The 17882-nt window shown below is 27.0% G+C and overlaps 1 protein-coding gene across 3 annotated transcripts in view; it reads right to left on the bottom strand.

The window, feature by feature from the left end:
- Positions 1-17882, bottom strand: part of LOC119607671 (protein giant-lens) — a 94969-nt gene that overhangs the window by 28472 nt on the left and 48615 nt on the right. The window lies entirely within an intron of this gene.

The following is a 17882-nucleotide window of genomic DNA, read 5'->3' as shown; positions in this document are numbered from 1 at the left end:
AAGTTATTTTAAAACATTAACAACACTGTTTCCATTCTATATGGAAGAGGTAACAAGTATTTGGTAGTAGTTGTTGTAGTAAATAGAATCAAACTAACCAAACCAAAGTCAATATATATAAGAAAAAAAATTGTTATCAATGAATTGCTTTTTTCCGTTGAGGATGTGGCAAGATCATTAATTGTGACGATCAAACAAGAGATTTTGTTCAGTTGTTGTTGTCTTTGTGGTTAACGTGGTTGTTGTTGTTGCTGCAGTCTCTGGTAACAACATGTACGTCTGTATAAGTGTTGTAGCTGGTTTGGTTTTTGTAACCAGCCTTGGCTAAAAACTAAAGTACGAAAAATAAACGACAACTAAAACCAATCAACATTTTGTTGTCGAGTTTTTGTTGTTGTTGTTGTTGTATATTGAAATAGTTAATGCAGCCAGCAGCATTCAAGTGGCTACTACAATCATGTTCTTTCTTATTATTGTTGTGGTTGGTGCTGTTTGCTGTTGCTGTTGCTGTAGTATAAATAGTTATATTTTAAGGCATGCTGTGGTGTTTTATTGGTGTTGTTGCTGCTGTCGTTTGTTTGTCGCTGTGTTTTGGGTTGCACTGTGTCATTATAGGGGCACGAGTAACAACCAGTTCCTGCAATATGTTTTTTTGTTTTTCTTAAATATATTTTTTTTGTCTTCCATTTGTTCAGGCTACATGTTGCTGGATTCTCTGTTGCTGATTACTTTCCTCTGTTTGCAACACAAACACTTACATTTAGTTATGTTTTTCTTTTTTTTGTAGTTGTATGTTTGTATCTGTGTGGCTGTTGCAATTTTTATGAATGGGATTTCTTGTTTTGTTTACAAAAGTGGTTATGGAATGTTTCCGTTAAAACAAACTTGAGCGTAAAACCAAATGCAGTCAGAGTCAGAGCCAGGCAAACAACAGCAAAAGATATAGACAACAAAAACAACAACAACAATGACATGAAAAAATATTTAATAATGTTAAAGAGAAATATCTAGCATAGTTTCTACACTTCTACGGCAAAAATGTGTAATTTTGTTGTGAGTTTTTTTCTTTCTTGCTGCTGCTGTTGATGCTGAATGAAAGAAATCTTAGGAAATAAGGAAATGAAATTTTACAATTATATAGAATTGTTTGCTGCAAGAAAAAAACTCGATTTTTTTTTAAATCTAGAAAGAATAGTTTTGCACAAAAAAATAACCAGTTAACCCTTGCTGGTTAGTAATATAGAAGATTTTTTGAAGATTGAAACAAATTTGAAAAAGTTTAGCAATTGCTCTTCAGGATTTTGATAAGAAGTACCCAGATTGATCAGGCAGGCCCAAACAGTTTGAAGACCTAGATTTGGGGGCATTATTTCATGACGATTCTTTCATAATCAGGGAATTTGCATACTATACTAGACCTGATAGACGTCGTTTACTGATCGTATGTAAAGGCTGCCGAATCGAACATTACAGCGAACATTTTACGAATGCAAATGATTCGGTTGAAGCGAGAAATGACCGAAAAACGACCAGAATATGCGGCCAGATATAAAATCGTTTGGAGGTTTATAAGCAAGCTCATTTACCTTTAAATACAAATATATACCATTTGAACCCCAAATGATTCATTATTTTAAATAATTCTAAAAAACTCTTTATTGCCATGCCGGTTATCTCTAAAATAAACTAATGGCCACATTAATAAATAGCAAAAAATAAAAATAAACAAATTGTTTTAAAGCCATTAATAAATAAAATGAAAAAAAAAATATTAATAATAAACAAATTGCTTTGAAAATGAAAAAATTCTTGAACCCTATCTCCCCTATTCCGCTCAATGGTTAAGCAATAAATAAACAAATTAAGCCCCTAATAACGTACCACCCCCCCCCCCCCCTCCCCCCCCAAACAAAATAGAAAAGTTCCTAGACAACACCCCAAAAGAAGTTTTCAAAGCATACACAATGCTAGCCAATGTCAAACTTGCATGTTTTCATTATTAATTTTGTTCTTTAAAATGGACAAAAAAAAAAAAAAAAGCTTACAAAAACTATATGAATAGATACAAATATATATCTTTTATTTGTACACATATTTTTAGAATATAGTTTCTCATGCTTAAAAGCGTTAAACATAAAGTTCCGGTATTTAAATTCATGTCTAAACAAATGATTTGGAAACATAAACAATTTTTTTTTATTCTTTCAATATTTTTCGTAACAGTTCAACGTTTTTTTTTTTCTTCATCTTTTTTTTCCTCTAAACGAGTAAAACTTTAATGAATGAAATAGTAAAAAAAAATATTGTTGATTGTTAGTTGTTTTTTTTTATGAATGAATGACGGACTAACTATATGAATGAATATGAATCAATGAATGAGTAAAAAAAGAAAAACAGTCCCGCTAAGCTGGAAAGGAGGGGAGCAAATAAATATTTTTTTGTTTCTTCTATTTTGTTTAAATACATATTTGAAAGAAAAGTATAAAAAAATGAAATAATTTTTACACATGATTGGAGTTTGTTGGTATAAAATTGTATAGAAGAAATTCTGTTTCTTTTCCTCTTCGATGATGTATTCGAGAAGTAGAACAATTTAAGAGTAAACAAATGTTTTCTGCTTGTTTGAAGACATAAAATGATAAATTGTTTTGAGGAAGTGTGTTTAATAATTTTTAAAAAAATTTTTGCCATTTGGTCAACAGTTCAATATGTTTCATTTTGTATCAAATATCGAAGTCGAGCCTATACAACTGAAAGGCCAATTTTCTAATTTCATAGCAAGTAATGATTCCGTGCAAAAATAGCTTTCAACCGACATTTTAGAAATACGTATTTTTAGAACTAGAACTAAACCAGAACTGAACTAGAACTGAACTAGAATTGAAATAGAACTGAACTAGAACTGAACTAGTTCAGTTCTAGAACTGAACTAGAACTGAACTAGAACTGAACTAGAACTGAACTAGAACTGAACTAGAACTGAACTAAAACTGAACTAGAACTGAACTAGAACTGAACTAGAACTGAAATAGAACTGAACTAGAACTGAACGAGAACTGAACTAGAACTGAACTAGAACTGAACTGAACTAGAACTGAACTGAACTGAACTGAACTAGAACTGAACTAGAACTGACTAGAACTGAACTAGAACTGAACTAGAACTACTAGAACTGAACTAGAACTGAACTAGAACCTGAAACTAGAACTGAACTAGAACTGAACTAGAACTGAACTAGAACTGACTAGAACTGAACTAGAACTGAACTAGAACTGAACTAGAACTGAACTAGAACTGAACTAGAACTGAACTAGAACTGAAAATAGAACTGAACTAGAACTGAACTAGAACTGAACTAGAACTGACTAGAACTGAAATAGAACTGAACTAGAACTGAACTAGAAATGAAACAGAACTGAACTAGAACTGAACTAGACTGAACTAGAAACTGAACTAGAAACTGAACTAGAACTAGAACTGAACTAGAACTGAACTAGAACTGAACTAGAACTGAACTAGAACTGAACTAGAACTGAACTAGAACTGAACTGAACTGAACTAGAACTGAACTAGAACTGAACTAGAACTGAACTAGAACTGAACTAGAACTGAACTAGAACTGAACTAGAACTGAACTAGAACTGAACTAGAACTGAACTAGAACTGACTAGAACTGAACTAGAACTGAACTAGAACTGAACTAGAACTGAACTAGAACTGAACTAGAACTGAACTAGAACTGAACTAGAACTGAACTAGAACTGAACTAGAACTGAACTAGAACTGAACTAGAACTGAACTAGAACTGAACTAGAACTGAACTAGAACTGAACTAGAACTGAACTAGAACTGAACTAGAACTGAACTAGAACTGAACTAGAACTGAACTAGAACTGAACTAGAACTGAACTAGAACTGACTAAACTGAACTAGAACTGAACTAGACTGAACTAGAACTGAACTAGAACTAACTGAACTAGAACTGAACTAGAACTAGAACTGAAACTAGAACTGAACTAGAACTGAACTAGAACTAGAACTGAACTAGAACTGAACTAGAACTGAACTAGAACTGAACTAGAACTGAACTAGAACTGAACTAGAACTGAACTAGAACTGAACTAGAACTGAACTAGAACTGAACTAGAACTGAACTAGAACTGAACTAGAACTGAACTAGAACTGAACTAGAACTGACCTAGAACTGAACTAGAACTGAACTAGAACTGAACTAGAACTGAACTAGAACTGAACTAGAACTGAACTAGAACTGAACTAGAACTGAACTAGAACTGAACTAGAACTGAACTAGAACTGAACTAGAACTACTAACTGAACTAGAACTGAACTAGAACTGAACTAGAACTGAACTATAACTGAACTAGAACTGAATTAGAACTGAACTAGAACTGAACTAAAACTGAACTAGAACTGAATTAGAACTTATCTAGAACTGAACTAGAACTGAATTAGAACTTATCTAGAACTGAACTAAAAGTGAAGTACCACTGAACTGAGCTAATAGAAAAGGAGATAAAAACATTAACATATCAGTTGGTAAGTGTTGATCAGAAAGTGATCAAAATTCTTATATTCAAATGTTGTTCTCATAGAAAAATGTATCTGAGATTGATCAAAGTCAGAAATTTTAAATTCTGTCAGGTGCCAAAGTCTAACTTTCCAAAAATTGTAAAAATTATAAAAAATTTCTACAATTTTCTTTTTAAAATTATTATTTTAAATTAAACACAAGCAACTTTATAACTCTAACATAGAAAATGTCTTAACAAATTCTTAGTAATTTCAATTTATTTTGAAGAAAAACTATCAATAAGTGTCAGACACTAGAACTACATGATTTTTTTTACAATATTTTATAATTTAATTTAAAAATAAAAAAAATGCCAATACCACCAGCTAATTTATGCCAATAATTGAACATTTTTCCTCGAAAACCAATAGGCCCAACCTTGTTTTTTACAAAACTAAAAAAAAAACGTTTGTGTAGTTCGACTTCCAATACCAATATATTTATAAAAAGGTCAATAAATATGTAAAAAAAATATTAAAATTCATAATTCTGACTTAAAAGACCCTATTAAATAATAAATTATTTGGAATATTAAAAAAAATAAAATAATATTTTTATTAAAAAGACATAAATTTTCAAATGAAATATTTATGATGTTTTAAATTTAAAGAAACGATCAAAGTTATTAACCTATACTGCCAAAAAATTTTATGGTAAAATTAATATGGAATCAATTTCTTTATTAATTTATTAAAAAAAAAACAAGTTTAAAGTTCAAATTACTTTAGGTTTTTGATATTTATTTTGGGGTTTTTTTAATTGATTGAACCTTTTGAACTTAATTGTTTGATTCCTATAAAGTTTTATAGAATTGTTATTTATAGTTGGGTTTTTTTTTTTTAATTTCCTCAGAAAATTTTGTTACAAGTACCCGACAAACAACATACAAATTTTAATAATTAGTTATATTTCCTTAATTCCGTTTAAATTACATCAACAGCACCACCCAATTTATGAGTAAAATCTGTCTGTCTGTTTTTCTTGTACAATTCTTTAGGTTTTAATCGTTTTTTTTTTGTTCATATATTACAATTTGATTATATGTTTCAGTTCATTTCATTCATCACTCTTCGTTTTCATAAAGATTATTATCACTTCCGTTATAATTAAATTGATCTTTCACTTAACCTTGGCATCAGTCATTTACTACATCAGCAACAGCAGCAGCACCCAACGAACAAATTGCTATTCCCCATTACTAAAATGAAAAACACCCAAGTACCAAACATGATCATTAATGATCATTATGATTCTAAATATTGCTGCAGCCTTAACAGCCAACATTTTAGTCATAATTATAAACACACTCATTCATTCATTCATTACACTCCAACATTGGGGTTATAATTTTCATTTGGAAAATACACATTCCTACACCTTCTGCTCCTCCTCTCTTTTAGCCTTTGAAATTAAAACAAACTGAATTTAAATGTTCTTACGATTATAGATCTGAAAAAAACACATTCATTCATTCATAAGCTGCAAAACATATGATGGAAAATAAAACAAATTTTATGTATCATTTCAACATAATGATCATTACGATCATTAGTCAGCGTGATACTGATGACGATTATGATCAAGTGTAAGAGAGGGTGAAAGAAGTTTGTTAACACTTGTTGTAATGTGCTGAGGTTGATGATGGGTGAGATGACGCTTGCTGCAGCTGATCATCATGATGATGATGTGATGACGTTATTTGGCAAATAATTTTTGATAGTGTGAACACATGTAAAAGTAATTACAAAAATTCAATTCACTTAAACTTGAAGTATTTAATTTGTGTCACAGTTTTTTTGTGTTGCCATGCAACAATATGTGGCAAGCTGTTTACAAATTTAGGTATTGAAATAATTTGATTTAAAAATTCTGAATTGAGCACAAATAATTGATCAAATCTTAACAAAATATTCACATTTAAACTGACGATTATATTTTAATTAAAATTAACATTTGAACCCAAACTTTTGAGAGGTTAGTTAATCTTTTTTAAAACTGATTATTAAAATCCTAAATTGACTTCTATACTATAATTAAATGTAAAAATTTGTACAAATTATCTTAAGAAATTTAATATTGAAATTGATCAGTAACTGATGATCTTTTCTATAAAAAAGTTGATCAGTAATTTATAATCTTTTCTAAAATGGAAATAATATTGAAGATCTGATGATGTTTTCAATAGAAAAGTTGAATCTTATGATCTATAGGAATGTTGATCAGTATTTGATGATCTTTTCTATATACAATTTGTTCAGTAACTGATGATCTTTTCTATTGAAAAATTGATTAGTATCTGATTATCTTTTCTATAAAAAATTTATTTAGCAACTGATGACCTTTCTACAGAAAAGTTGATCAGTATCTGATGATATTTTCTATACAAAAGTTGATCTGCATCTGATGTTCTTGAAAAGTTGACCAAATTGATCAGAATCATATGATCTCTTCTATAGGAATGTTGATCAGTATCTGATGATCTTTTCTATACAAAATTTGTTCAGTAACTGATGATCTTTTCTATACAAATCCGATCAGTATCAGATCAGTATGACCTTTTTACAGAAAAGTTGATCAGTATCTTGTGATGTTTTCTATACAAAAGTTGATCAGCATCTAATGATCTTGAAAAGTTGACCAAATTGATCAGAATCTTATGATCTCTTCTATAGGAATGTTGGTCAGTATCTGATGATCTTTTCTATACAAAATTTATTCAATAACTGATGATCTTTTCTATACAAATTTGATCTGATGACCTTGATATTTTAGTAAAATGTAGATCAGCGACTTGTGATCTTTTCATTTTCTATAGAAATTATAGAAACTTTTGTGTATAACAGAATTTTATAATAAAAATATGCTTTGCAATAGTATTTTCTACAAAAAAAATTTTTGTATAACAGTTTTCTTTATTGAAAATATCGTGTATAACAGTTTTCTGTAAAGGAAATTTTGGGTAGAACAGTTTTTTCTATAAAAATTTTCATGTATAACAGTTTTCTCTGTAGAAAAATGTAGTGTATAACAGTTTTTTTTTATAGAAAATTTTATGTATTACAGTTTTCACTGAGAAAAGTTAATGTACAACAGAATTCTGTACGGAATATTTGTGTATAATAGTTTTTTTTCTACCGAGAATTTGTGTATAACAGTTTTCTCTATAGAAAATTTTTTTGTTTAACAGTTTTCGCAATAGAAAAGTTTGTGTACAGCAGTATAAATCTATGTATTACACGTTTCCTGTATAAAGAATTAGGCATATAACAGTTTTCTCTAAAGAAATCTTCGTGTAGAAAAGTTTTTTCATAAGAAAATTTATGTATAACAGTTTTTTTTCTATAGCAGTTTTTTATCGGCGAATTGGTGCATAAAAGTTTTCTCTATAGAAAATTTCGTGTATAACAGTTTGTTCTATAAAAAATTCGCGAATAATCATATTTCCTATAGAAATTTGGTGTATTATAGTTTTCTATATAGAAAAATTTATGTATAACAGTACTCTCAACAGAAAATGTACCTATAACAGTTTTTTCTCTATAGAAAATTTTGTATAAAACTATTTTTTTATGGAACAGTTTGTAAAAAATTTCATGTTTAGCTGTTAAATTCCATAGAAATTTTTGTGTATAACAGTTTTCTCTACAGAAAGTTTTGTATATAAAAATTTAGTTTGGAAAATTTTGTATAACAGTTTTGTTTACCGATTTTTTTTTTTTTTGCATTAAAATTAAACTCCAGAAAGCTCTAGTTTTAAATTTCAACTAACAAAAAAAAACACGTTAGCACTGAGAAAAAAAAAGTAGTTTAGCTGGAACTTACTATAAGTAGTATTTCTACTACTATGTAGTAAAATTGTAATATGTGATATATATAACTCATTAGAGCGTCAACATAATTTTCACCGATTGAACACTTAACTGGCGCGTACATTTCCGTTCAATTCAGTTTTTTTTTTCTGCCGCAGCAATTTGTTGTTGCAGTTATTGTTGTTGTTCATGTCTCATATTGCAAATAAATAATAATAGAAGTAATAGCTGGCAACAACAACAAAAAACTACAACAACAAGTAGTAGACAAATGTAGAGAAAAAATTGAAGCAATTTTTTTTACAATAATAATAATTTATAATGGCGCAAAAAAACATTGCGACACTCTATTATTGTTGCTGTTGTGGCAAGTACCTAGTAGTAGTTATTGACTGAGTCAATATATTCATGTTGGGTTTGGCTGTCCGTCCGTCTGTCTGTCTGTTTGATATTGATTGGTTTTTATAAGACTTCTTAAAAGAAAACAAAACTAACAAATACACTAAGCATGCGCGCATGCCGTTTTTTTTTTTCTTCATTGTTGGTTATTGTAAATGTTGCTGTCATAGTAGGTACTTTTTTTCTGTAGCATGTTAGTAGTACTTTTTTTCTCCTCTTAATTCTTTTAAAAGAAATAAGAGAAGTTAAACAATAATAACTTCTATACAAAAACTTATTTATACGCTGGCATAAGTGGAGAAACTAGTTTTGCTAAATAATATTAAACATTTTTTGTTTATACAGACATATTTATACTTACATAAATACATACTTACAATATACTATATGTATTGTAAATATACATATGTAGTAAAGTATAGTAAAGTTTGCCTTTTGTAAGGTATTGAATGAATATAGAGAATAAGAAAAATCTTTAGCATTAAAGAGAGAGGAGTTCAAAAGAGAGTGTAGAAAAAAAACAACTTTAGCATATTTTTCTGATTGAACATCCGTTGGAAGTGTAATTAACCCATTTTGAAGCGGTTGTAAAGAAATTTACGAATTTGCTATTGATTTTATTTTGAAAAGCACTGGTTAGAAGTTAAACAGTGAAAGTTTAAACTTTGAAAATTTCCTCTAATTGTTATAGAACATTTTGTTCATTTATATATAATTTTATGTATAACAGTAGTCTATATAAAATTATAAGTATAATCTTTTTCTCTATAGAAATCGTTGTGTATAACAGTTTTTTCTAAAAAAAAGTTTTTATTAATAACAGTTTTTTCTATAGAAAAATGTGTGTAAAACTGTGTTTTTTAGGAAAAACTATGTATAACAGTTTTTTTCTTTAGAAAATTTTGAGCAAAACTGTTTTTCTATAGATATTTTTTTGTACAACAGTTTTTTTTTATAGAAATGTTTGTGTATAACAATTTTTTTTTTTAAATTTTGTGTATGACAGTTTTTTTTACAAAAATTTTTATGTATAACAGTTTTTCCATAGAAAATATCGTGTATAACAGTTTTTATATGTAAAAGTTTTTCTATAGAAAAATGTGTGTGAAACAGTTTTTTTAGGGAAAAAATGATGTATAACAGTTTTTTTCTTTAGAAAATTTTTGAGCGAAACAGTTATTCTATAGATATTTTTTTTTTATAACAGTTTTTTTATTGAAATATTTGTGCATAATAGTTGTTTCTATAGAAAAATTTGTGTATAACAGTTTAAAAAAAATGTTGTTAACAGTTTTTTCTACAAAAGTTTTTATATACAGAACAATTTTTTTAGGAAAAAAATAATCTATAACAGTTTTTTTCTTTAGAACATTTTGAGCAAAACTGTTTTTCTATAGATATTTTTTTGTACAACAGTTTTTATTATAGAAATGTTTGTGTATAACAGTTTATTCTTTCGAAAATTTTGTGTATAACAGTTTTTTCTTCAGAAAATATCGTGTATAACAGTTTGTTTTACAAAATTTTTGATTAATAACAGTTTTTTCTATAGAGAAATGTGTATAAAACAGTCTTTATAGGAAAAAATTATGTATAACAGTTTTTACTTTAGAAAATTTTGTGCAAAACTATTTTTTTATAGATATTTTTTATATAACAGTTTTCTCGATAGAAGTTTTTTCTTTAGAAAATATTGTGTATAACAGTTTTTTTCTACAAAAGTTTTTTTATATATAACTGTTTTTTCTATAGAAAAATGTGTGAAAAAAGTTTTATTTTAGAAAAACATAATGTATAACAATTTTTACTTTAGAAAATAATGTGCAAAACTATTTTCCTATAGATATTTTTTTGTATAGCAGTATTTTCTATAGACCATTTTGTGAATTATAGTTGTTTCTATAGAAAATTTTGTGTATAACAGTTTTTTTCTATAGAAAATTATGTGTATAACAGTTTTTTTTATAGAAAATTTTGTGCAAAACTGTTTTTCTATAGATATTTTTTTGTATAACAGTTTTTTCTATAGAACATTTTGTGTATAATAGCTGTTTCTATAGAAAAAATTGTGTATAACAGTTTTTTTCTTCAGAAAATTATGTGTATAATAGTTTTTCTTTAGAAAATTATGTGTATAACAGTTTTTTATAGAAACATTTTAACAAAAATTAATGAATAACAGTTTTTTCTTTAAGAAATCTTGTGTTTAACAGTGTTTTCTTTAGAATTGTTCTTCTATAGAAGTTTGCATATAACAGTTTTTTTACTTAAAAATTCAGAGTAAACTGTTTTTTTCTATAAACAATTTTGTTATAAAAGTTTTGTCTATAAAATTTTTTATATTTTTTATAGAAATTTAATGTATAACAGTTTATTTTATAAATAACTAATAAAGCACATCCTTTCAAAGCACAAAAAACTTTGATTCAAATATAAGAAAATATCCATCCTTCCCCCTACAGCCTCTACTGTTAAAATAAATATTTTATTTTAATAAATAAAAAAAAGTGAAATAAAAAAATCGACTATAAAAAACAACCTCTGGAATGTTGTTTTTTTAAATAAATCATTAATTTAGTTTCTTGTTGTTGCTTTGGCTGCTGCTGCTGATGTGTTTTATTAATAATAAATTAACTAAACTAAAAATAGACGACAATCATTTGGTGGGAATTTTAATCAAATAAAATCATAGCAAATCAAACCAGTAAACATCCATGACAACAAACCAACACACATAAATTTTTATATTTTTCAATATAAATATTTTCAATTAAAAAAAACTGAAAAAAACTATTTATATGAGAATTTTTCCAAAAATGCGTTGAAAACTATATGTTGTTCATACGGTTGTTTGTTGTTTTGCTTTGTTTTTAGTTTTTAAACGTTTTAAACCACAACTACATATAAATGAAAAAAGAAATTAAAAATCATTTGTTTGTTTTTAGAAAAAATATTGCGTATGTTCCATTTCATTCAATACGCAAAAAAAAAAAACAAAGAAAAAATTTTGAAAAAATAAATATTTTGTAAAATTGAAAATGTGAACAAAAAATCATCTATATCTAAAAGTGAAAACTACATATAGCAGCAGCTTTTATTTTCAATTAACATAAATAAAATCTCCATGTGGTTGGTGGGTTGGTTGATTTGCAAAACCCCCGATCAATAGAATTTTTTTATTGGTTTTAATTATAGACAATATCAATATGAATGAATGGTTATAGTTTTTTCAATAAAAAACACTAAACAGATTGTTTTATTATTGTGTTGGCAAAATGCGAAAGAAATATACAAATCATATTGCAAAAAAATTAAAAAAAAAAATAATAATAATAGACAATTATTAATGGATATGAATGGCATTTTGTAGAAGATTATTTCCTAGGAGATTTATAAGAAACCAAAAAAAAAGAGAATATTTTTCAGAAAAAATTAAAAAATTTTCCCTAAAGAACATTTATATAAAGATTTATCTGAGGAGAAAACTGTTATAAAATATAAAAAAAAACTATTGTAGAAAAATTTTCTAGTAATTTTTAAAGAATGCAATGTTAAACAGATAATTTTCTATAGAAAACTGTTATACAGAAGTTTTTTGTAAAGAAAACTGTTATACAGAAGATTTTTGTAAAGAAAACTGTTATACACAAAACTTTTTTTCTATAAAAAATATATTTTTTCTATAGAGAAATCTGTTATACACCATATTTTTAACGAAAATACAAAATTTTTAGAAGAAGATACTGTTATACACAATATTTTCCATAAAGAAAACTGTTATAAACAAATTTCTGTAGTAAAACATTTATACAACTTCCTATATAGAAATATTTTTGTAACGAAAACCTTTATGACAAAAAATTTGTTATACACTGTTATACACAATAATTTTTAAAGAAAATACTGAAAAAGAAATTATTTATTGAAAAAAATACACAAGTTTTTCTGTAAAGAAAACTGTTATACACAAATTTCTAAAGTAAAAACACTTATACACAATTTTTTCTATAGAAAAAACTGTTATACATCAGACTTTTAACGAAATTACTGTTCTAAACCAAATTTTCCATATAGAGATATCTGTTATACATAAACTTTTCTGTAAAGAAAACTGATGAATAGGAATGTTTCTATAGGGAAAACTTATTTACAGACTTTCTATTATAAAGATAATTTTCTGTACAAAATATTGTTATAAACATTTTCCATAGAGAATATTGTAATACTGGAAACTGTTATAATCAAAATTTTCTATACAAAATGTAAAAAATACTTTTATAGTTAAAACTTTATACAGAAATACCTGGAGAACATTATATAGTTCAGACTATTTTGATCATAGATCTTTCTATAAAATAAAATCTATAATCAAGACTTTTTATTGATCATCCTATAGTCAAAGTTATAGATCATTTTATAGTTAAGACTATAGCGCACTATATAGTCAACAATATAGATCATTCCGTATCCAAAAATAAAGATTGTTTTATAGATCATTCTATAGTTATTCTACAATTAAGAGTAGCGATCATTCTATGGCAAAGTATATTAATCAGACATCTAATAGTCGAGTGTATTGATCATTCCATAATCAAGAATATAGATCTTTCTTTCTAGACATTTTACTATTTCACAGTAAAGAGTAGATCATTCTATAGTAAGGAATATAGATCCTTCTATAGTCAAGACTACAGATAATCCTATAGTCAAAAGTATAGATCATTTTATAGTTTATACTATAGATCATTCCCTAGTCAAGAGCATAGACCTTTCTGTATTTAAAACTATGGATCATTCTACAGTAAAGAGAATAATCATTCTACAATCAAGAGTGTAGATCATTCTGCATTCAAGCCTATTGATCATTCCATAGTAAAGAGTATTGATCATTCTTCATCCTTGATTCATCTACACTTAAATAATAAAGAGTATAGATCATTCTATAGTCAATAGTATAGATCATTTTAGAGTAAAATTTTTTGATCACTCAATAGTAAAACCTTGGATCATTCTACAGTAAAGAGAATAAATCATTCTTTAATCACTGTTGCCAACTTTTTTCCCAAAAATATCGCTAAAGTCGACTGAAAAATAGCTAGAAAATAGCTAAATTCAAGACATTTTGAAAAATTTAGCGATAAATCGTCAAAATAATATTTATTATATGATTCTGAAAAGAAATAGCTAAAAATACTAGCTAAATTTTTCAGATTTTTTATATTATTCTAAAAAGTCAGCGATTTATCGCTCAAAACTATATACATACGTAGGAATGGGATAGTGATACAAACACATCTTATAACAAACACATAAGAGAATCTTTTTTTATGTTAAATATTTTCACTTTGGGTTAGGAAAAATGTCAAGTTGAGGCTAATTTCGATATGCGACCCTATACAGATTGCTTTAGAAATATTGTAAAGATAAATTGAATTTCGAAATGCTGGCCTTTATGGATCGATCCTTTATTTTCGGCATAAGAGTATTATTTATTTTTCCATTACAATACAATTACAAATTATATTCTAACCTAATTTACCGAGCAGGGTGACGATAACCATACGACCGTTGTAGTGTAGCAGACCAGGATCTCTGCTGGGAATCGAACCCACAACCCCCAGACTGACAGGCTAGCACACTACCAACTAGCCTACCGGGGCACCCAATATTATTATTATACACTCCTTTTGTGGGAAGTTTATCTGCAATATCGATATGCGGACCTATACGCCTTAGAAATGTTGTAAATTTTTAAGACTTTATGGCGATATTATGACTTTTAAGCGATATTATCACAATATAAATGAACAAAAAATGCCTTAATATCTAAAGAAAAATCGCTAGATTTCCCGCTAATAGCTAAATCATATTTCCCCCCGCAAAATGGGATTAAAAATCGCTAGATTTGACGAGAAAATAGCTAAATTGGCAACAGTGTCTATAATCAAGACTGCAGTAAATATTTAAATATTATAGATCATTCCATAGTAAAGAGTATTGATCATTCTTCATCATTGATTCATCTACACTTAAATAGTAAAGAGTAAAGATCATTATATATTTAAGAGTATATATAATTTTATAGGAAAAATTATTGATCACTCAATAGTCAAAAAGATTGTTCATTCTATAGTTAATGCTATTGATCACGCAATAGTCAAGAGAATTGACTAGGTCACTCAATAGTTAAGAGTATAGATTATCGTTTAGTCATGATCATTGATCACTCTTTAGTAAAAATATAGATAATTTTATTGTCAAGACTTTTGATCATTCTATAGGGAAGAGTATATAGTATATATCATTTTATAGTAAAAATTATTGATCACTCAATAGTCAAAAAGATTGTTCATTCTATAGTAAATACTATTGATCACTCAATAGTCAAGAGGATTGACTAGATCACTCAATAGTTAAGAGTATATATATAGTCAAAAAGATTAGTTATTCTATAGTAAATACTATAGATCACACAATAGTCAAGAGCATTGACTAGATCACTCAATAGTTAAGAGTTTATTGATCATTTTGTAGTAAAACTATAGATCGTTTCATTGTCAAGACTTTTTTGATCATTATATAGTAAAGATCATCCTATAGTTAAAATTAGAGATCATTCTATAGTGGAAACTATAAAATTCTATATAGTCTAAAAAATGTTATTCCAAACTCTATATCTTGCATGTCCCCAAATAAAGCAGACAAAATTTTGTGCCACATATAAAGCAAAGTTTCACCTGTTACTCGCTTCTCAAATTAAATTGTTATCTAAATTACAAGTGTAACTAATTTTAAAGGAGTGACTGTATAAATTGCATAGTTTTTTCTTACTCTATAATATCTGTTGTCTTTTTGCATTTTGCGTGGGTTGCATTAAACAAAAAACCAATGCAAGTAAAATAAATTTGCAATATTTAGTTGTTTTTTTTTTTTTTTCATATGAACATTTATTTACTTGACTTGATAAATCAGGTGTAAAAAATAGTATATCGTAGCGAAAAAGTTATATGGAGAGAAAAAAGAAAAGATCAAAACTACTCGTAAGTTTAATAATGTTCATTTACATTATGTATGTTTATGAGAGTGTTTGTTGTATATTATAGATTATGTAAATATTTATAAATTTATAAAGTACATGATTTGTTTTAAATACTATTTTTACAATGAGATTATAAATGATTTTTTTTTTTTGTTGTGTTTTTAACTTAAAGTCACGTTTAAGCATTTCATTCAAAGTTTTTGTAAAATAAAAAACAAAACAAAGATTGTTATAAAGAAAATCATGTTTTTTTAATTGGTTTTTTGAAACAAAAGTTTAATAATAGTATAGAATATTCGAGGTGATAATAATAGTTAAAAAAAATGTTCCCTTTGCAACCATATTTAAATTTTATAACATAATTTGCATTTGGCCTAAATTGCTTCTCAATTGCAATTTGTTTTTTGTTCAAAACTACTGAGACATATTGCGTATTTATCATTATGTCTATCAATAATTCATTTCATTCTAAAACGTCTTTATTGTTTTTACTCATTGAGTCAATTATTTTATTGAAAAATATTGTTTTATATTATATTCTTTGCACCCGTACTACGTCACTTTACAGCAGACATGGACAACTGGAAAATTGAAACTATATCAACTCATTTAATAAGTCCTAAAAGAACTAATGAAAAACTCTGTAAGTTTTCCATCCCTGCTTTAGTTATTATATATACATCTAGATTGCTCATAGTGCTAGAAAATTATTAAAAACAATAATTGTAATAAATTTTGCTAAAACACAAAAAAAGATCAAAGGGTCAAAGTGGTTTCTTTTTCATTTTCATTACAAATTTTTAAATTAAATAATCGTATTTTGAAAAACCATATTACGTTATATTTAAAAGATAAAATGGTTTGGGGGAGGGGTTTGAGGTTGAGAGAGAAATAGTGTGCAAATAAATTAATGGCAATTTTATTGAAAATTACAAAATTTCAATTATAATATTGTATAATACTAAAATTCAAAGAGAAAGAAAATCTTAACCCAGCAAACATATTAATGTGAGACAATTGCAAGGCTAAAAGTCAGGACAATTAAGACTATACATATATCATTCTATAGTCAAGACTATTGATCATTCTATAGTCAATGCTATAGATCATTTTATAGTCAATACTATAGATCATTCTATAGTCAAGACTATAGATCATTCTGTAGTCAAGACTGTAGACAAGACTATAGATCATTTTATAGTTAGTACTATAGAACATTCTATAGTCAAGACTATTGATCATTCTATAGATAAGACTATAGATCATTCTATAGTCAATACTATAGATCATTCTATATTCAAGACTATTGATCATTCTATAGACAAGACTATAGATCATTTTATAGTCAGTACTATAGATCATTCTATAGTCAAGACTATTGATCATTCTATAGACAAGTCTATAGATCATTCTATACTCAATACTATAGGTCATTATATAGTCAATACTATAGATCATTCTATAGTCAAGACTATTGATCATTCTATAGACAAGACTATAGATCATTCTAAAGTCAATACTATAGATCATTCTATAGTCAAGACTATTGATCATTCTATAGACAAGACTATATATCATTCTATAGTCAATATTATAGATCATTCTATAGTCAAGACTATTGGTCATTCTAGAGGCAGGACTATAGATCATTCTACAATCAATACTACAGATCATTCTATAGTCAAGACTATTGGTCCTTCTATAGACAAGACTATAGCACATTCTATAGTCAATACTATAGATCATTCATAGTCAAGACTACAGATCATTCTCAATCTAGAGTCAAGAATATCTACTATGCAATAGTAAAGCTATTGATCATTCTATAGGCAAGACTATAAAGCATTCTGTAGTCAGTACTGTAGAACATTCATAGTCAATGAATTCTTTAGCCAATACTACAGATCATTCTATAGTCAAGAATGAATAATTAAGATTATCGACTACTCAATAGAAAAGACTTTATTATTCTATAGTCAGGACTAGTTTAAACTATAGATCATTCTATGATTAAGAATATATATCATCCTATAATCATGACGAT

The sequence above is a fragment of the Lucilia sericata genome, unplaced genomic scaffold, assembly GCF_015586225.1.
Source record: "Lucilia sericata isolate MDLA Ls3-8-SP2 unplaced genomic scaffold, ASM1558622v1 Contig000726F_arrow, whole genome shotgun sequence".
NCBI classification, from domain to species: Eukaryota; Metazoa; Arthropoda; class Insecta; order Diptera; family Calliphoridae; genus Lucilia; species Lucilia sericata.
Note: the sequence above shows the minus strand (reverse complement) of the source record. Positions and strands in the feature narration are given on the sequence as shown.